The sequence below is a fragment of the Narcine bancroftii genome, chromosome 8 (assembly GCF_036971445.1).
Source record: "Narcine bancroftii isolate sNarBan1 chromosome 8, sNarBan1.hap1, whole genome shotgun sequence".
Lineage (NCBI taxonomy): Eukaryota > Metazoa > Chordata > Chondrichthyes > Torpediniformes > Narcinidae > Narcine > Narcine bancroftii.
Window position 1 is genome coordinate 37719276 of NC_091476.1, and position 22795 is coordinate 37742070.

General features: G+C 40.3%; 1 long non-coding RNA gene across 1 annotated transcript in view; it reads right to left on the bottom strand.

The window, feature by feature from the left end:
- Positions 1 to 1912: 1912 nt before the first annotated feature.
- The window catches only part of LOC138740599 (uncharacterized), a 44105-nt gene continuing 23222 nt past the window's right edge, over positions 1913 to 22795 (bottom strand). The window contains exons 2-3 of the long non-coding RNA XR_011343060.1: positions 4100 to 4165; positions 1913 to 2204 (exon numbers count right to left, since the gene is read on the bottom strand). This is a non-coding gene — a long non-coding RNA (uncharacterized lncRNA). The remainder of the gene's footprint in view (positions 2205 to 4099; positions 4166 to 22795) is intronic.

The window sequence follows — 22795 nt, forward strand, 5'->3', positions numbered from 1 at the left end:
ATGAAAGGCTCTCACCTGAAGCAGTGGTTTATACATCTTTGCCTCCTCTGGATGCTGAGTTTCTCCAGCACTTTGTATTTACTAAAATCATGGCGTTACAGTCTGCATCTTTTCTCCATGCATTGATTGAAGCATCGATTGTTGGTCACAGGCTTGAATTCTTGCACCACTTTCTTTCTGTGCAAAACCATGTGATGGCCATTTCAGGTTGTAATTGCACTCCTGGTATAAAGTGGTTGCAGTTCCAATGTGGTCAGTCTTAGCAGCATACAATGACAAATGATGTGCTCTTGGCTGCACCTCCAATTAGTTACAACAACCTCACCTCTCTGTAACCTCCGTACTCTCACTGAGAGCTTCATGTTTTGACAGAAGAGTGATCAAACAAGCACCAGGGCTTGGCCTGGCAGGCAAGGAGGGGTGGGGGCCTCCCAGTCAGATCCTTCTCATAATGACTGGAATATCACCTACAATCCAAGTTGCCCTCCAGAGGACTGAAGTGAAGACCATTGCCCACGTCTTTGCAGTCTGTGGATTTGGGAAGAATGTGTGGAGAGGGATGCAAGGGTATTGTCACTGTTCATCCCCAGCAGCTGTTCCCAGGGATGAATGCAGAGACAGTCATTCAGAGCTGCTGGAAGATCATGAGCTCAGTGGAAAAACACCCTTTGGTCTGCCTGAAACATCTTGGTGTTCCAGCATACTAGGATGTCGATGAGGGAATGCTGCTGACTGGCATACTTCAGGACTGCAGAAGTACCTGCTGAGAAATGCAGTGAGGCTTGGCACAGTGAGTGCGAGGGCTTTGTCGGGGAAAGATCAGTGTTGGGTCCTTCTGCTACTGAATATTAAGGGGCTGAGACTGAGGGGAAAGCCCCTCAAACAATAGAGGGGGGAGCAACTACAAGGGGCCACAGGTGTGGCAAATTACAGAATGAATGTCATGCATAGCAATGTAATGTCTGAAGATGACATCATGGATGTGAAAAGACTGTGGTTTTCTTTAGTACATAATTTTATTGTGAATAAAGTTTATTTGGTGGGGGGGGAGTATGTGGACAGAAGAGCAGAGCACTGATTGAAGCAATATTATGCAAATACACATCATTCCCCCTACACTGACTCCAACACCATTGATTCTGGAGTATCCTGCATAAATCTCATTGCCCCTTGCTCATCAGAGGATTTTTGTCAAGTTTGTTTTCTGATTGTATAAATACATTTAGAAGAAACAGCATTCTCTGGTCCGCAGTGCAAAACATGCAGACACATCACACATGCAGACAAACCATACATATTGTTTTGTACATATGAGTCTTGGGTGTGAGCAGTACCTTTGGTCATTCAGCATTCTTAATGGCTGTGGAAAGAAGTTGTTCCTCAGCCTGGTGTTGCTGGCTCTGATGCTCCTGCATCTCTTTCCCCCCCACCCCCCCCTCCCCCATGGGAGATGTGTGCATGACACAAGGGATCCACAATGATTTTTGTTCACCCTCTTCAGGCAGCAAGCCCAGTAGATCACTTCAATGGAGGGAGGGAGACTTTAGCGATCCTCCATGCTGCTATTATGGTCCAGTGGATTGACCTCCATTCCATTTCTCTGCCGTAATCATGCCACACTGATGCAGCCAGGCAGGACACTCTCACTAGAGCTCCCATAGAAGGTTTGCATAATGGTGGTCAGTAACTTTTGCCCGCTTCAGTCTTCTCAGGAAGTCTAGTCGCTGTTGTGCCTTCCTGATAAGTGAGATGTTGAGTGTCCACGATGGATCACTAGTTAAGTGAACTCTGAGGAGAATGTATCAAGTGGCATCTCCTTGTGAGGATCTCAAGTGGTATTTTGATTAATGTAGAAGAGGTTGGTGCCTTCACAAGTTGCTATGGTATCAGCATTCAATATAAAGTGACTCAGTGTAATTTTGTCCATCTACTTCAAGAGGGACTATTTTGTGTCTCCCAAAATGACTCAAGATGACTCATGTTGACGTAGACCTTCACCCGGTGGCCTTGTATTTTATTGGCCCCATTTAATTTGTTCAATATTAACACACACTCCATTGTCAATGATAAACAGAATTTGTTTCCCAACTGGTCCTCATCACTGATTTAATCTGTGCCTTTTTATGCTCTGAGATTCTGTGGTCATTTTTCTAGCTTAATCATATTTTGAATAAGTCTTCTTAATTCATGACATTCAAGCACTTCTGGGGAGTTTAAAGGGAGAGACATTAAGATTTTAGAACAGAATAGATCTGATATAATAAACTGTGATGATCTCTATGTGATTGTCACCCAATTCACAGGGCCCACACTCATGACAGGTATTCTCCTTGAGGCAAATTTCTCTGCCATATGTGCCCATGTTTCACAACTTTTTACAAAATTACCTGTGTAAACTCCCTCCCCTGAAGTACCCTTAGTGTGGTCCCATGGTAGACACTCCCTCCCCCACCCTTTGGTCCCCCGGGTAGACTCAGCAAGAGGCAGAAATGCTGAGTGTTGCTACTGATCCCATGCAGGTCCATGCTGATCCACGTTGGTGCTGTTGCAGGGTCTCCTATCCCCAGGGGAAGTTGATGTGTTAGGCTTCCTGTTCCATGAGCATCATCTTAAAAAAAAAAGCAAATAATATGGAGGAAGAAAGATTGGTTGAGTTATTAAATATTAAATATGAGTGGACTTAACTGGATAGCATGCAAAGTAGAGCTTTTTTTGCTGTATCTCACACAGGTGACAATAAACAATTTAATTCAGTTTTATTTAGGGGAGACATCATGGGTGAGTTTTTGTATAGAGAGTTGCGTGTGCCTGGAATGCCTTGCCAGGGGTGTTGGTGGAGGGGCATTTAAGAAACTCTGAGGCACATGGATGAATGAAAAATAAGAGGGTTTTTGGTTTTATTTTATGGAAGGAATGTATAGGTCGGCGTAACATCGAGGGCCAAAGGGTCTGTAATGTACTGTAGTATTCTATGTTCTGTTATCAATAAAAAAAACTGGTTAAAATCTATTGCCAATATTTTAGTCTGTGTAAACATTTTTAAAATCTGCAAATGCTGAAAATCTGAAATAAAGACAGAAAACTCTCCTCTGGTCTAGCAGATTTTGCAGATAAATTGACAGTTAGTGCCTCCTCGAAAGAATGGGGAAAGAGAAAAATTAAACTGGTTTTAGTAGTTGTAAACTTTATTTATTTTTTAAGAAAAAAAAACAAGAAGCTTCCCCCTTTAAGAGGGAAACCACCTCACAGATCACTGTGTCTCAAGGTCAAAGCCATGGCATCTTCCCCCACGAGGCCCCAGTGATCCTGTACACGCATCCTCAGGACCCCCAAACTGGGGTCATGACCTTGCCACTCCGGACATCTTGGGACCCCTCCTCTGACTACGCCACACTGTCTCCACAATCCTTGGCACAGGCAACATTAACTCTGGCACTGAAGACTGAAAGCATTGCCACAGCAGAGGTCTCGATCACCTCAGCCAATATCACCTTTGATTCTATAATATTATAGCAATTATCCATCCTATTAATGTTTACACTGATTTACACTGATTTGGACATGTCATGATCCATATGAAATTAAGTCTGCCTTAATTAATCATTTGGGGTTGCACGTTCAGCATCGTATTAGCAAATGCTATTACAGCATGAAGAACCTGGGTTTGAATCCACCTCTAAGTAAGTAGTTTCTATGTTCTACCCATAACTTGCATGGGCTTCCTCTGAGTGCTCCAGTTTTCTCCCATATTCCAAAGACTTATGGGATTAGTAGGTTATTGGTCACATGGGTGTAATTGGGCAATGTGGGTTGGAAGGGCCTGTTACCATGCTGTATCTCTAAATTAAATACAAATTACTAAAAAATAAAATTATTCCAGAAACCTCATGAGCTGAGGGCCTGCACTATGCTGTAATGTTCTTTGTTCTCAAGAATACTAATCTGGCAGTAAGATTCTCAAGTTTCACGGAAAGAAAATTCTCCTTCATATTAATTTTCTTTGAGTGCATTTGATTTTGAAATTTGAGTGAATGAAGTTGGTGATTCACTTGTCGTAATATTTTCCTGCACGTACATGATAAAAGTGGTGGAAACTCACCCTAGCTGAAGAGAACATCCGATCATCAAGAGTCACTTCAGCCAAATGTCGAAGACTTTAATCATTCTGCATACAAACAAAGAAAGTGGATGAGAATTTACGTTCAGCTAAACGCCAAGTTTTTGCATCTGTTTCTGTAATCCTAAGCAAGCCATAAACTAGGACAATCGGCAGGCGGGGGTGGGGTGGGGGGTGGGGGGTGGAATTATCCGAATGGCTGATCGGAATCACAGATGTTCGACCAATGCATTGCAATGGAAGGAAGACCTAGACTTCTCTGTACAAAATGATGGCTTGGTGGAGCTGAATCTCTGAACTTGTACTGCTAGCACACAAATAGTGAAAGATTTGGACAAAAACTTAGGAGACAAAATTTGAAAAAGAAAAATAAAAAAAATTGTGTAGGTTCATAATTTTAAATACTTTTGTTCAGTGTTTATCATTTTCATTTATTAAAATTATTTTTATAATTATTTCAACATCACTGGTTTTTAAAGGTGCCTGTTGGAAGCATTGAAATTAAATGTGTTCTTCTGCAAACAAATTTCCCAGGGAATTGCCAGCTGATATTGATGGGAGAAGCAATGTCATAAACAGAATTGCTTTATCTTTTGCAGAAAAGATTTACTAAATGGCTGGAGGGATGGGGGGCTTGAGTTTTGGGGCAAGCTGGAGAAGCTGATGTTCTCTGTAAAGCAGTCAGAATTTATTGTCTTGAACATGTCGCAAAATTTGTTGTTTTGCAACAGCATTATAGTGCAAATATTGCTACAAATGACGTTTTTGAAAAAAAAATTAGAACAAAATAAGAGAGAATGAGGTAATGTCTGTGGTTCATAAACTGATGGTGGAAGGGAAGTTGTTTTTGTACCGATGGGTGTTTGTCTTCAGGCTCCTGTACCTCCTTCACAGTGAGAAAAGAGCAGGACCTGGGTGGTGAGGGTTCTTGAAGATAGAGGTTGCTTTCTTGAGCCCACCTCTTCTAGATCTCCTTAATGGAGTGAAGGCCGATGCCCATGATGGTACTGGCTGAGTTCACAACTCTGTCTTTTCCTGTCCTATTCATTGGCACCTCCATAGCAGAGTGTGATGCAAACATTCAAAATGTTCTCCGTGACATACCCTGTAGAAATTTGCATGTGTCTGGAGCAGTGCATTCAAAACGACGAGGAATTGAGTAGCTAGAGAAGGAGCAGCAACGCACAATCCGTTGAAGGAACACAGCAGGTGGAGATTCCAGCATCAGCCGTCTCTTGAGTGATTCCTGTTGATCAGTTCATCAAAAATCAGACAAAAAGATTGGCGAAAGGCATAATCAGCAAAAAATACCTGCTCGAAATATCAAATTATGTGTCTGTGTGGCATTATTTGACAGGGTGTTGGAGGCAGAGGAATTGGGTCAGTGCTTGAAACTAAGATGATTGCAGCACTCTAGGAAAAGTTCACAGGGGCAGGGAACTGCTATGTTGCTTAAGGAAAGTCGGAGACTCCAAGGGCTAATCCACCTCCTTGCTATTGTTGATCTGTGAGGAATCTTGAACATTTTATGGAGGTTGGTTGTTTGCTCCAGGACAAAACTGAGGGAGGGATGAGCAGCCACAGAAACCATCTGTTGGATGAGATGTCGCACTGAAATTCTGCCAGTTCTCTCTGCTGGATGTAAAACAAATCCACTTTCATATTGTTATGGATCGTTGAAAGGATATTATGGTCATTTCAAAGGAAAGCTGGGGAATTCTGTCCAGAGGTTGAGGCAATTCTTATCTCTCAAAATCACTAAAATACATGATCTCATCATTTGGCCTCGCTGACATTTCGAGAAGAATTTTGGTTCTGTGGTCCCTCTATTTCAATCACAGCAAGAGTACTACAAGAAGATGATTAGCAATGTCAAAGAAATATGAACAATCTTATATACTGTAAATGGAAATCTTTCATTCTTAAAAGGGCTTATAATTTAACTTTTAGAGAAACCAGGTGGGAAATCTTTACCGAAGGGATGATAGTTTGTTATTGCCACTGCAACAATGTTACCATGCATTTTTGTGCAGTCATTATACACCAAGCCTACAGCCATTAGCAGAAGTTTTGAAACATGTGAGTGTTTTTCTAACACAAGATAAATAAGTGTGGAGGGTGAACTGCAGTAACTAAACATAGCCTTTTCTTTTGAATATTTTATTTTTCATGTTTCCATCATTTTAAAAAAAAGAAACATCACACATCAATGTATACAAATATCCAACAACTAATTGCAAACATGTGATGTTCCCCCTCTCTCTCCTGCCCCCCCCCCCATAAAGAAAAACCCCTGAAAGGGAAAACAAAATTAAACCAACCACTGGTCTGGCCCTGTATGATCAGAGCAGCCACAGCATCTCTCACTAATTGTGATGCCCAAGTCTGACTCCCATCTCTCCCTTGATCTGTGTAGCCCCTGCTTGGGGCTCTCACTTTGGAGTATATTCTCAAAATAAATTTAGGTGCATTTCCTAGTTTCAGCATCCTCTCTACCTTCCTAGGTGTAGGTGGGGTCATTCTCGTCCACTATTTTCTTCTTCCTTCATTTTTTTTATATTATCAGAGGTTTTTTTTTCTTAAAAAAGGTATATGCTATTTAGAATATGAATGATGGATATGATTTACAATTTATATTTGTTGGTGATGCACAGAATATCTTATTTAGTCTATGTAACTGTCCATACTGTCTTATTGAATTGTACCCTTTTTGTTTGTATAAGTTCTTTATTAATGTCAATAAAAATATTTTAAATAGAAAGGAAGGGAGTAGATTTGGGAGGAACAGGCAAGTGATTGGTGGAAGATAAAGAGAGGGACAAAAAAGGAAGAGGGTAAAAAGAGAACGAATGGAACCATCAGACGGGAGGATTATGCTGAAGATTACTGCTGTCCCTTTACAAATGAAGGTTGTTCCAACAATTGATTAACTTGTATGCTCATGCTATCTTTTAAGGTTGCATTCTCCCTGTGTTCACAGCTGATTGAATGCAAGCAACTTAACTGCTCATGGACTATTGTCCACTGACTATATCTCTCCTACAAGCAACCAGAAGCTGGAAGGTCTTGGCAGATTAGGCAGCAAGAATTAGTCAGACAACATTGTGGGACCCTTCATCAAGACTAAAGAGGGAAGGGAGTGATATCAAGTATATCAATGGGAAGAAAAAGGAGGAGGGAGGTGAAGATGGGGAGGAGGAGCTAGGTTGTACAGAATGTAATGGAGAGGAGGTGGAGAAACGGGTAGAGGAAGAGACCACTAGGGAAAGGGGGAGAGTCAGAGAGGGAATAGGTAAAAAATAAACACTGGAACCAGATAGAGGTGGGAGTTACCTAAAATTAGAAAAATCTATGTTTGTGTCATTGGGTTAAAGGCTGTTCAGGAGGAATAGGAAGTGTTGTTGATCAAGGTGATGTTTAATTTAACCCTGGCAATGGTTAAGACTGAGGGCAGATACGTCTGTGTGGCAATGGTGAGGTGAATCAAAATGGTTGGCTCCTGGGAGTTCTAGCTTCACACACCTGTGGTGTGCAGTGAAGTGGTTTTCCACCCCCTTCTTTATGGAATGGCAGAGTGGACCTGATGGGCCAAATGGCCAATTTCTGCTTCTATGTCTTCTGGATCAAAGGCATGAATCCTGCAGAGTAGAGCTTGTAACTCCCCTATAAGAGTGAGACAAAATGCTATATTTGGAACACAGTTCCTCATTTGGCAGTGTTGTATGTGATGTCATGTATGTACTCTGACAATAATTTGAACTTTGACCAATAAATGGATGGTGCTCAACACATACCCATCTAACAGATTTATCTTGTCTATAAACAGAACTCTTAATCCAGTCTCAGACAAACTTTGTTCCATTGCAGTTAAGAGCCTAACAATGCCTATCCTAAGAACAAATTGTCTTTTTTTACTATTTCAAGAACTAAATCTGACTTGATTGTATAGGCGTGACATTAACCTTGCACTGAACATGATGCTTTAATTATAATGAGCTGCTGTCAACAAACTCACTAAATGAACTACATTACAATCCTCAAGGCCCTTGACAAACTGATAACTACCTGCTACCTGAAAAACAACCAGTCAGAAAACATTCAATGCAAGTTTGTCAAGGTGAAGAAGCAAAGGTTGGATTCAACATCTCCTCCCCAATGTCAATTAGGCACTTGCATAATAAATGAGTCAGCTCCTTGCTTGAACCAGCTACCAGAAAACTTGAAAGAATTAAAGCTGGGGTGTTCTCTTGATTGTTCTGAATACTGAAATTAATCTAATTTAGTCAAGAGCTTACAAACTATGCTAAACTGCTGAGCTATTTTTAAAAGGCTACTTGTAAGCAGTGAATTAAAAAGGGCTTCATTCTAGCTAAATGATGTTACTTCTATTGTATAGATGCCTTAAGTCATTCACATTTGGAAATCTACTTTTGACTTCAGTTCAAGCGTTGCAGGTTACAACTGAGTGCACCATAATCGGCACACCTCTGTGCCTACTGCTGTACTAAGAAACAACGATCTGCTTTTATATAGCAGAGTGAAACATGAAAGCCTGCAAGCACTGTGATTGCAGTAAAAACACAATAAAATGTAGGAAGTACTCAACCAGTCTTTCAGTATCTATGGGATTTGACAAAGATGTATTGCCAAAGTTTTGCGCTTGAGCCCTTCAAAGAATAAGCAGAATGAGCCAAGAGCAGCAAAACTCAGAATTTAGACAATGCTGGCTAAGGGAAGAATCCAGACCAACAAAAGATGTTAACTGGATATGGTAAAGGGAGAGGTGAGAATCTATTATGATGTGTGAATGGAGATAGATCTGGTTGGAGGGGGGGGGGGGGGGGACATTTTATGAAAGCCAGAAAAGTAAGGCCATTTCATGTCAGGCTGACTACAGGAGTGGATGGAAAACTAAAAACTTGCCTTTCAGCCCGCTCTTATCCAGAGGCACTTCGCAGCACACTCCAGATCTGACGGATGTGGGGAAAATGGTGCTGTTGCGCCACCCATCATAAAAAGAAGGCAGAGCAACGGCAGACTTCCCTACCCATAATCCCCCAGGCAGCTAGAACCACTCTGTGGCTCCCAGAACAGTTCCATTTGTGTGGGGGATTATGGGTAGGGAAGATGGCCGTTGCCGCATTTTGAGCCAAAGAGAGCAGTCCTGAAGGCCAAAGCGATCTTCTGCCTAGTACTTCCTCTTCTTTAATCATCATCATTTCCATAACTTCTCTACTTATTTGCCTTACTTTACATAGATCAATATCCTTCTCCTTCTCCTTAGTAAATACTGAAGAAAAAAACTGTTCAAAATATACTTTTGGCTCCACGCAGAGCAGCCCACTCTCATCCTCTAGGGCAGTAGTTCTCAACCTTTTTCTTTGCACTCACATACCACTTTAAGTAATCCCTATGCCATTGGTGCTCTGTGATTAGTAAGGGATTGCCCTAGGGAACCAATTTTATCCCTCGCTATCGTTTTGCTTCCATCTATGGAAACCCTTTGGATTTATTTTCACCTTACTTGACAAAGCAACCTCCTATCTCCTCTTAATTTCCTTAAGTTTCTTTTTACATTTATATTCTTTAAACACCTCATTTACTTCATGCTGTCTATACTTTTTGAACACCTTTTTCTGAACCCTATTTCCAATAACCCTTGAAAACCAAGGCTCCCTAAAACTTTTAACCTTTCCTTTCATCCAAACAGGAACATACTGTCTCTGTACCTTTAAAATTTCACATTTGAATGCCCTCCATTTTCCTTCTAGATCCTTCCAGAAAAGAACTTATCCCAGTCCACACCTTCCAAATGCATTCTTTTCTCCAATCAAAAATCTAATCCCTGGGTCCAAATCTTTCTCATAATTATTTTGAAACCAATAGTATTGTGATCACTGGACCCAAAGTGCTCCCCAACATATACCTCTTTCACCTGACCTCTCACATATCCTAATAGCAAATCTAACACTGCCCCCTTCTCTAGTTGGAACTCGTACACAAATATACACTGCAAACCATCCAGCCCATTTACAGTATAGGCAACCCAATCAATGTGTAGAAAGTTAAAATCTCCCACAATCCTCCAATTTATGGGTGGTTACAGTCTGGCAGAGCATGAATCCTGTCAAGAATGGGATGGGGAATTGTATTGGGTGGGCCACTGGGAGATCCATGCTATTACAGTGGACAGAGCTGAAGTGCTCAACATGTAGAGAAGGCCACAACAGGAGCACTGGATATGATCCCAGCAGATTCACAAGTGATACATTGCTTCCCTTGGGGTCTGAATTGTGGTGAGGGAGGAGGCATGGACACAAATGGAGCATCTCCTGCGGTCACAGGGTTAGGTCCCAAGGTGTCGAATGGTGGGGATGGAGGAGTGGATAATGGAGTCACAGAAGCAGTGGTCCCTGCAGAAGGCAGAGAGGGGAATATGTATCTAGTGATGGGATCATGGAGTAGGTAGCAGAAATGTGTTGGATGCAGAGGCTGGTGGGATGCATGAGGCAAGGCCAAAGTGCACACATGATGAGCTCATTGACTTCATTCACTTTGCTGCAACTTCCACCCTGGCATCATATTTAATTAGTCCATATTCCAGCAACACACTCCTTTTCCTTGAACCCTCTCACAACCCAATGAAACAGTGCTCTCTAGTACTCGGGGTAACACACTGCAAACACACATCCAGACATAACACACATAGAGACATGTGGTACATATGTGATACATACAAGTATTCAATTATTAATCTTTTAAAAATATTATTGTTAAATAAATTATTGAGTCAGAGAGGGTTTGATTCGTCTAACTAATTTCATGCATTTTCTTTTCAATTCCATCAGATGTTTTGAAAGTAATCTGTCCTCACAAGGGGTTGATTTACTCACTTAACAAATGAAATTGAAGTGACAATTACTTTAATGTTTCTGTGACAGTGGCCTGTCAATGATGTCTGACAGATGAACTAACCTTGCACCATGCCAACTCTTTTAGGCATCCTCTGGGGGAATTTGATAGGCATGCAAGGGGCACCTGCACGAACAACGAAACTTGTTGGGAAACAAAAACTGCAGGTGGTGCAATGCTGAGCAAGAAATGAGCTGCTGGAGGAACTTGAGCAGTGTCCGCGGGTAGAATTTGTCATTTTAGCCACATAGCATGGTAATAGGTTCTTCCGGCCCATGAGACTGTGCTGCGCAATTACACATAATTAACCTAAAATCCTGGATATTTTGAAGGGAAACCAGAGCTCCTGGAAGAAACCCATGCAGGCATGGGGAGAACGCACAAACCCCTTACAGACAGCATGGGATTTGAACCCCAGTCGCTGGTGCTGTAACAGCATTGTTCTAACTGTGCCACCCACGATCTGTCAACGTTTTAGGTCTTTATCAAGATTAAAGTAGAAAGGGGTCTTACCCTCTGCAATTGCTTAAGTGGCATTCTACATTTACCTACATTTGCCTTTCAATATTATTTCAAGATTTCATATTGTCATGCCATAGTATAGAACAGTGGCTCTCAACCTTTTTCTTTCCACTCACATGCTACTTTAAGTAATCCCTATGCTCTGTGATTAATAAGGGATCACTTAAGGGGGTATGTGAATGGGAAGGGAAGGGAAGGTTGAGAACCACTGCTCTAGTCCCAATTGTAAATGAAATATTTTGCTTGAGAAAAGTTGTCATTGGTCCATTTCCTTTGGAGTGATGAAACCGTGTGTATAACGAGTCAATTAGGTACGATTAAAACTTTTTCTTTCCACTCACATAACACCTTAAGCAATCCCTTACTAACCACAGAGGGATTACTTAGTGGTATGGTGAGTGGAAAGAAAAAGTCTGAAATATTACACGAAATTGCCTTCTGCCTGCCTTAAGGCAGACTTTTTTTTCTCTAAAACGATATTAATGTACAGATCTCAAATGCCAACATTAAGGAAAGGGTTTTGCAGAACCCACAATGATTTCATTCATCGTCTACAGTACTGAAAACAAGAATAAAACCTTGTTTACAAGAACTCTAAGATGGGTGGAAATTACCCAATAATTGTTTTTCCAGATAACCTACTTCTTTAAACCAGTTAAACTACCCTGGAATCTGCATAAACAAGCAATGTTTTGAAGAGCTTATAGAGTCAAAGATCACCTGTTCACTCTTGTAGCCTTTCAACATCAACCTGCTATCATTAATTAATGCATTACTTTTATATAGCTGCTAGTTTCTTTTGGGAGTGTGACTGTCTGGCCTTCCAAAAACTGTTGCAATGCTTGACATTTTGATTTCTGCAGGGTTAACAAGGGGAAGTGATAGTTCTGGGAATGTGAGGACTTGCAGAGGAACTTGCCAAGGTTTTGGCCAATCAGAGTGATTGGCTTTTGAGGTGGTCATTGATGGGGTGCTAGAAGATGGGAAGATGTTCTGATCAGCTGGGGGGTGTTGGAGCAGCAGGTTAGTGTGGGGTGGGGCTTAAGTGGGGTATTGGCAAGGTCAGAACAGGAATTTAAATTCATGACTCAAGCATTTGAATCTGTACTGTTGGATGGTAGGCTAGTAAGTAAATAACTAAGAACAGAATTTGTTGGAAACCCTCAGCAAGATCTGTGGAAAGAGAAACAGAATGATCATATCAGGAACAAGATCCTTCATCAGAAGTTTAGACACAGGTTCTGGTTCTACAACTTTGTTGTTTCTCATTCTACAGATGCTTGGGTCTGTCCAGCGTTTCTGTTTTTATTTTCAAATGTTCAACATTTTGATTCTTTTACAACTTAATAATTGTGTCACCACATCAGGAAGACAGGGTGGGCAATGGTCTGAGGGATGGTCATGGAGGCTTGGTTGAGATGAGGAAGTGCCTGTGACAAGGCATAAAAACTGTATTTTACAAATCTCTTTGTTTATTACTTAACTCACCTAAGGCATACAATTGTTTTGGTTCATGTAGCCAATCATTTTTAAATCCAGTTAATTAAATAAATTGAACAATAATTCAAGAATGGGTTAAATCAATATGTCCCAATTGGTTAATATTGGGAACGACTTGACATCACAATATTCACTAGTTTAAAAACTACTCCCATTTCTCAAACTCAACAGAATCTACCTCCATTGCCTTCCTGAGAACACTTGACACAACTGGTCGAAAATGCATATTGAATTTATCTTTTGAAATAAACAATCCTTGGCAAACTGGAAAACTGACGATTTTTAATTTGCTGAGTAACTCCATTTGAAAAATCTCCAAAAGTTTTTGGATTTATTCTGCCATAATCTCCCAAGGTTTGAATATTATATGTGTCTCCATTCTAAACTATGCAGCAAGAAAAGGGTTAACTTAAAGGAAGACATTGTCAATTTGTGCAATTACTTAACTATTTTTAAAATATGTATTTTTGGAATCTGTGTATTGCAGTGGCCACCCATTTCAGTTCCCCACTCTATTCCCTGCTGACATGTCTGTCCATGGCCTCATACATGACCATACTGAGATCACAAATTGGAGGAACAACACCTCCCTGTGTCTACATGGGTTTTCCCCAGGGACTCCTGTTTCCACCCACCATTCAAAACATACTGGGGTGTAAGTTAGTGGGGTGTAAATTGAGCAGCAGAGTCTCGTGGGCCAAAATGGTCTGTTATTGTGCTGTATGTCTAAAAATAACATTGTAGTTCAAACCAGGAATAACCCATCATGGTAATGACCTTGCCTGAATAACTGCAAAAAAAATGAGACAAATGAAGTGAGATTCAAAGAAAACTACCAGAAAAATTAAAACCATGTTCCATAGAACATAACTGCACAGAAACAGCCTTTTGGCTCATCTAGTCTGTGCTGAACTATGGTTCTGCCTAGTCCCATTGACCTGCTCCCAGGCCATAGCCCTTCATACCCCTCTCATCGATGTACCTGTTCAAATTTTTATTGAATGTCAAATTTGAGGCCACATTCACTGCTTCAGTTGACAGCTTGTTCCGCACTCTTACCACTTTCTGTGGGAAGTCTTTCCCCCAATGTTCCCTTTCAACATATCAGCTTTCACAGGTCTCTTAACCCACATCTCTTAACCCACGTCTCTAGTTTTTGTCTCATCCAACATCATTGGAAAAGATGTACTTGACTTGAATTTACTCTATTGATAACCTGCATAATTTTGGATATATCTAGCAAATCTCTCCTCGTTCTCTGTCACTCATTGGAATAAAGTCTTAACCTGCTTAATTTTTCCATGTAACTCAGTTCCTGAAGTCCAGGCAACATCCTAGTAAATCTTCTCTGCACTCTTTTTATCTTATTGATATCTTTCCTGTAGTTGGGTGACCAAAACTGCACACAATACTCCACATTTGGCCTGACCAATCTCTTATACAATTTTGTCGTTACATACCAACTCCTGTTCTCAATACTCGATTTATAAAGGTCACAATGCCAAAAGCCATCTCGACAACACTATTTACCTGTGACACCACTTTCAGGGGAATGTCTCTGTATTCCCTGATCCCTCTGTCTACTGAAATCCTAAGTGCCCTAACATTTAATGTCTAAGTCCTACCTTGGGTTGTCCTCCCAAAGAGCAGCACCTTACACTTGCCTGCATTAAATTCCGTCTGCCATTTTGCAACCCATTTTTCCAGCTGGACTAGATCCTGCTGCAAGGTTTGACAGCCAAGTAAAATCCTTTCTTGTGCATCTTACAGAAGCCAAGGTAACAGAATTTGGGTTCAATTTTCACTTTAGTGTTGGTGCTAGGACATGAAGAAGGGTTTTGACCTGAAACATTACCCATTTTCCTCTATGGATGCTGCCCAACCCACTGAGATCCTCCGAAAAAAGAGGGCATGGTGCAGGACTCAATGTTGGAAAGGAGGAACCCAGAGTTAATAAGAGAAAACAAACCATGTCAAGGGCTTGTCTCTAGTTCAAAATAAAAGACGCTCAAGGCCATCTGTGCTGTGTGACCACAATAGCAGGTCCAGCACAAGAAACTACAAAGGATTTCCTTCAGTTAAAGGGGAGCATTCTGCCAGACATTTAGATTTCTGGAACTAATGGGGAAATTTTATGCCCTGTTATGAACCTCGTGATCAGCCTGTTGCATACTTTATAATGACAGAATCTAATTTTTGATATTGTTTCAAGTTTTTTTTTAAATGGGGTCAAGTTTGCACACAGGAGTGATTTTGTAAAAGTGTAACACCGCCAGTGGGCTGATGCGGGCAGCAACCTCCTTTGAAGAAGACCGCAGAGCCCACCTCACTGACAAAAGACAAAGGAGGAAAAACCCAACACCCAACCCCAACCCACCAATTTTCCCTTGCAACCGCTGCAACCGTGTCTGCCTGTCCCGCATCGGACTTGTCAGCCACAAACGATCCTGCAGCTGACGTGGACATTACCCCTCCATAAATCTTCGTCCGCGAAGCCAAGCCAAAGAAGGAGAATATTTCTTGGTAACATTTTTAACCCTTACACCAATGAGGATAGAAAGTAACATCCAAAGGAGTAAGGATGTAGAATGTGATGAGAACAAACAAACGTCCCATTTAGATACTCTGGGCCAGCAGATTGGGACTGAATTGGGATGGGAAATCTTTGAAGTGCAAATTCATCATCTGGCAGACAGTGCCATGTGTACGATGCCACCACACAAACCATGTCCAAACTCTGGGTAAGAATTTGAGACATTGCATCAATGAGACTTCAGATGTCAGTAGCTTTGTGGTGATTGGGAAAGAGCCACAATTTGAAGTGAAAGATACAGAGGAAATTACCAGAAAATTTTAAAGTGTTCCATAGAACAGCACAGAAAAGGCTTTTTGGCCCATCTGTTCTGCTGAACTATTATTCTGCCTCGTCCCATCGACATGCTCCCAGATCATAAAGGTCGTTTGGATCAATTCTTTTTTTTCTTTGGCTTGGCTTCGCGGACGAAGATTTATGGAGGGGGTAAAAAGTCCACGTCAGCTGCAGGCTCGTTTGTGGCTGACAAGTCCGATGCGGGACAGGCAGACACGATTGCAGCGGCTGCAGGGGAAAATTGGTGGGTTGGGGTTGGGTGTTGGGTTTTTCCTCCTTTGCCTTTTGTCAGTGAGGTGGGCTCTGCGGTCTTCTTCAAAGGAGGTTGCTGCCCGCCAAACTGTGAGGCGCCAAGATGCACGGTTTGAGGCGATATCAGCCCACTGGTGGTGGTCAATGTAGCAGGCACCAAGAGATTTCTTTAGGCTATGGGTAATAGCATAACCTGATTGAAACCCAAAGAAGTAAATTAGGAAATCAAACATTGCTTACTGCAGGTTCTGTGACATTTGCCTTGGATATTTAATGCTGAGTTATCCATAAGCTAATTCTTTAACTTACTGTCTGTATGTTTTATAATGCTGATGAGTTTATTACATAGATAAGAAAAATAGATATGCATAACTGTTCACAGCCAATAATTATTTAAAAGGTTAAGGATGACGTCAATCTATTGACAGCTTCTGCAAATGTAGAGAAACAATGCTCAGTAAAAGTCAAAGAGAGAGTGAAAGCCAATACAAGCAGTTAAACAATTAATATTTAATTACATGTTAGATAATGGAAAATATAATAGGACATATCAAAACAGCACTTGTAACCTTCATAAAATCTCCAAACCCTGTTACAGTCTTGCATGTTTTAGATTTGCATGGGTGAAAATGAGGGAAAAGGATCAAACAGGAGGTAATCATTCAGGAACAGCCTTCACAAAATGCTTGCTATTAGACTTTGCTGAGAAAGGCTGGTGACACAGTGGTGAGCTCGTGGAGAGTGACATCTGGTACTCTTTGTGTGGAGTTTGCAGCATCTTGTAACTTTGCATTGCTTAGGAGTTAAGGAGTAAATTATTCTGAAATGTGTATTTGTTTTAAAATATCTTTTTAAATATGTATAGATTCTATCTACCTACACACGGGGAGTATCTATCTATCCATCAACACACACTCCAAACTACACACCCACACACACTCCACACACTACACACACACACTCCACAAACACCCACACACACTTCACAAACTACACACACACCCACCCACACTCCACACTTCACAAGCTACTCACACACACACCTACAGACACTCCACACTTCACAAACTAGTCACGCACTCCAGGCACACACACGCGTGCACACTCCACGCACGCACTCCACGTACGCAGCCACTCTACGCGCACACCCACTTTCACACAGACACTCTCCACACATGCACGTGCCTCACACGCATGCACCCAGACACGCCCACAAGCACACTCACCCAAACCCCCACACAATTTTATGTGGTGTGCACCGTGGTCCGGAGAAATACTGGTTGAATATGTACAAGTTGAATGATAATGAATTGAACTTTGTTTCTCTGGGGCCATATGGTTTGATCCCTTATGTGGGTTGGTCAGATAGTTGGCCACTGTAAATTGCCCCTAGTATGTACCTGATTCATAATCAAGGGGGAAATTTGAAGAAAATTATGCAATATAGAAGTTTCTAAAATTATAAGCGGCATAGATAACAGAGACAGTCCGAATCTTATACCAGAATTAAAATATCACACAATGGAGGATGTCTGTTTAGGGTAAGGGGGTGGGGGTTGGGGGCAAGTTTAAACGAGATGCACAGAGCTAGTTTTTCACACATAGTGTGGTGGGTACTTAGAACGGGCTGCCAGGCGTAGTGGTGGGCTTCTAGATGTGCAGGGAATGGAGGGATATGGACCATCTTTCAGAAAAAGGGACTTATTTTAATTTAAAGCAAGGGGCCCATTCCTGTGTACAACTGTTCTACAATTGGATTAGTGTAAATGAATGTTTGATGGTTGGCATGGATAGAGGGCCAAAGGCCTTATTTCCATCCTGTACAACAGGAAGGATGTGGATGAGGAGAGGTATAGAGGAGATTTACCTGGATGTTGCCTGGACTGGAGAATGTGTCATATGATGCATGGTTAACAGCTTTACCCTTTAGAGTGAAGAAGGATGAGAGCTGATTTTCTAGAGGTCTACAAGGTTATCAGAGGTATAGATAGGTTGGACACCAGCAACTTTTTACTGGGGCAATAGTATCAAATATCAACAAACATCTGTATAAGGTGAGGGGAGGAAAGTTTAGGGGAGACATCAAGGGTAAGATTTTTCTCCCCCACAGAGTAGTGGATGCCTGGAATGCATTTCCATGGGTGGTAGTGGATGCTGGTACAATAGGGACATTTAAGTCTCTTGGACAATCACATGGATGCAAGAAAAAAAAAGAGGATTATGGTTGTGAGTTAGGGAAGGTTTAAATTGTTGAGCAGGTTTATATAGGTCAGCACAACATTGTGGGCAGAAGGGCCTGTACTGTGCTGAAACGTTCTATGTTTTATGATCTTTCCTCCTTTACAGACATTACAGACTGCACCAGCATACAACAAATGCAGGACAAATAACTGAAGCTTCATGGGGTTGATTGAAGTCTGAGTGAAGGCAGTCAGGAGGCATTATGTTCTGATCATTTTAAGTTGATTTTAATACTCCAACACCAAAGGCCCATGAAATCTGTGAAGCCCAATTAACCTACCAACTCTTTACACTTTTGAAAGGAGGGAGGAAGCCAGAACACCCAGAGAAAACCCATGCTGATCAAACACTCCTTACATACCTTGATGAAGGGCTCAAGCCCGAAACATTGGGGCTATGTATATTTATCCTTGCTATATTAAGTACACTGTTGGACCTGCTGAGTTTTTCCAGCATCGTATTTTTACTTCGACCACAGTGTCTGCAAACCTTCATGCTAAACTCCTGACAGACATAGACGCATGTTTGCTTTTTGGTCATCCCTTGATGCTCAGGCCCTAAATGTTGGCTTTGTGTCTTTATCTTTGCTACATGCATGACTTGCTGAGTTACCCCAGCATTTTTTGGACCTGGGTCATTGACACTGAAATAGCATTACATTAACCATGTCACCCAACAATAATTTCAGCAAGTTACTGTACGAACACTAAAACGACAAGAAAAACTATCTGGGAGGGATATTGTGACCCATTTTGGGAATGGAGCAATCTGTTCGCAGTATCACAGCTATCATGGTCATAATAGATTTTGCAGTTATCACCTGTTGTGATCCCCTCTGCATTCCAGTAAAACACAGAAGTCTGCAAATGCTGTGGTTGAAGTCATTTCATTTCTTTTCAAAGAATGAAAGAAAAATATGAAATTTCCAAACAATACCTTTTTTTTGTTATTATCAAGTTAAGGCATTGTTATTGGATAATTTTGGACATACTTCGAGATTATCAAGACTATCTAGTTTTGAAATTTTACTTACGGAAGGTGGTAGAAAGAAATTTATTTCTGAAATGTATAAATTGCTGCAAAGTAAGATGCCTAAATTAGATATTGATAAATTGAGATTGAAATGGGAAGGATAATATGTCTAATATAGATTAGTTCATCTTGGTAGAGATATGATTTTACCTAAAATGACTAAATTTGAGACTTTTCTTATGAAGGTACCAGAGAAGGGGTATATTTCATTTATGTATCAAATATTACAGGATGGTATGGATAAAAAGGGTTGGGATAGATCTAAAATTAAATGGGAAGTGGATATTGGTTTTATTTTTTCTGAAGAGGATTGGTTAGATATCTGTAATGATAGTGTAACTAGTAACATAGGAAGTAGGAACAGGAGTAGGCCTAAAATGGCCCATCAAGCCATCATGGCTGATCTAATTTATGATAAATTGATAAATTTATGTTTCTAGATTGATAAATGCACGTTATGCAATGATTAATGACAATTTTTTACATCAATTATATTTGACACCTGAAAAATTTAAAAAAAAATGGTTTTAATGAATCAGATTTGTGTTTTAGATGTGGTGATATGGTTGGAACTTTTTTTTCATGCTGTTTGGTTATTTATACATATACAATCTTTTTGGAAGAAAATTCAATCGTTTTTAGAATACCTGTATAAGATTAAAATAGTTTTAGATCCAACAATATTTTTATTGGGTAGTTTGCAACCTCTGAAAGGTTTGGGATTAGATAAATTCCAGCTTGCTTTTGTATATTTAGCTTTATCTGTAGCAAAAAATTTATTGCTAGTACATGGAAAGATACAAATATGATTGATATTAATAGATGGCATAATGAGATGAAATATTGTTTAATAATGGAAAAAATTACATATGTTTCAGATGATAATAATTTTTTTATTAATAAGCGGCTGTTATACTCGGAATATTTACATTTCAATTTATATTGATTAGATTTTAATATGTATATTTAAGTTTTTTAAAATATTCTTTCTGTTTTCTTTTTATGGCTCTACTTAGGAGATTTGGCTGAAGGGGGGGGTTTCTTTTCTTTCTCTTTTTTTTCTATATATATAGAAAAAAAAGTTCATGTTCATGTTTAATTGCTGTATATGTCATATTATTTGTTTTTTGAACAAATAAATAAAGTTTAAAAAATAGATTAGTTCATCATAATTTTTTTGCATCATTTGTATTTAACTGCTGAGAAATTAAAGAAATATAATTTAATTTCTTCAGTTTTATCTTTTAGATCTTTTAAAGAAGTAGGTTCCTTTTTACATTTGACTTGGCTCTGTGATAAGGTTGCATTTTTTTGGAGACGGCTTAAGAAACTTTTAGAGAAAGTTTTAAAGATTTAATTACCATCGGATTCAACATTGTTTTTATTAGGTAATGTTAAAAGGTTGAGTTTGATTTTGAGGTTGACGAAGTATCAAATAGTGTTTTTAAGGTTGGGAAGGAAATGTATAGCTATTACTTGGAAAACTGAGATTGATTTGTGTTTGCAGAAGTGGCATACGGAATTGAGGTCATGTATTCCTTTGGAAAAAATCATGTATAATTTATGTGACAATTATTTTTTTTTATAAAGTATGGTGCCCTTATTTGGGCTATATGGGTTTAAAATGTTGAATTCCCTAAAGCTCTTTGTGATGGTGTTGCTTTGATCCATGGTGGTGTATTGCATTTTTTATGTTAAATCTCCAGTTTCTTTCTTCTTTTCTTTCGGGTCTTGAGGGATGTGGGTGGGTTATGGGAATTGGGGGAAGTGGGGGGGTTATTCATTGTATATTTAAAACTTTAAAATATTAAAAAAAAGATATATTACTGATGTTTCAGGCCTGAGCCCTTCTTCAAGGTATGAGCAAAAAGCAGACCAACAGATAGAAAGCATTAATTGGATATGATAAGAGGACAAAAGAGGAAAAGTGAGAATTGATGGGGGTGGAGGGAGATCATGTTGCTCTGTGAAGGAAGAAAATGGAAAGGGCAAACAGAGAGAGGGAAAAGAGATAAAGAGAGACATCTAGAGGAAAGGAGACAAGGATGGGGGGTGATTAATGTAAAATGAAGAAATCAATGTTACTGCCATCTGGTTGGAGGGTGCCCAGAAGAAATATGAGGTGTTGTTCCTCCAATTTGCGAGTGGTCTCACTCTGAGTAGCTTGAGAACATGGTCAGACATGTTGGCAAGGAAATGGGGTGAAGAATTGAAATGGGTGCCCACTGGGAGATCCCTACTATTGTGGTGGACAGAACAAAGGTGGTCAACCTCTAATCTAGATGATGCACCATCAATAATCACAAAAAGCTGAAGTGTGAAAATGATAGGTTTTTATTAACTATAGTCTGAACAGCCATCAACCTCAGTGACTGATCAAGACAGAGTGGGATGGGGAGCATGCAAGGGGCTATGGGTAGGATCGATCTTAGGAGGCCTGTTCAGCTGGCAGCAGCCAATCATAGCATAACTGTGATTTACCATTGACCGCCACGTTCACATTCCCAAAAAATAACAGCCACAAAACCTGTTACTCGAGCTGCAAAGAAACTTCTGGCATTTTCTATTTTGTTTGCAGACTTTATTTCATATTTAGGGCATGCAATGAAATCAGCTGTATGAGTGAATTCTTTTAATTACTTATCTACAGAAATGGGATCAAAAGGTCTTGAGTTGAGACACTCATGAATAACTCACAATAAAGTGAGGGGTATATCACTGAATTATGTGTGAATCAAAGTGACCATTGTTTTTAACATGTAACAAAACATTTTTCGTCCTCTCCTCTACCACCTCAGCTTCTTTCTCTTCTGTCCTCCCTCCTGTATCCATCTATGACCTGTCCTCTTACCTGTTAGCCTGTGCACCTACCTCCTTCCTCTCCTCCTCTCCCTTCCACAACCATTTTATTCAGGTGCCTGCCTGTGTTGAGGGTTAATTGGGGTATCTGGGCAGCAGGGGCTCATGGGCTGCAAGGGCCTGTTACCATGCTCTTTGTCTAAATTAAAATTAAGTGAATATATAATGCTTTTAACTGTGAATTAACACACTAACTAATTGCATTCATTGAAGGAAGTATTGTACCCAGTTTACACACAGACAGCAGGTGCCACAAACAGAATTGAAAAGCAGGCCAAATCATTTGATATTAGTGCAGTCTTTGAATGTATAGGTGTGAAACTCAAAAAAAATCTGCAGATGCTGGAGAAACTCAGACCTGAAATGCAAGTAATACATCTTTATCTCCTATGGATTCTGCGAGATCTGCTGAGTTCCCCCAGCAAGCCTGTATTTTGAGTGCATAGGTACATCCAGGTTCATGGATTGAGTCTGGGTTTTAAGACACTGTG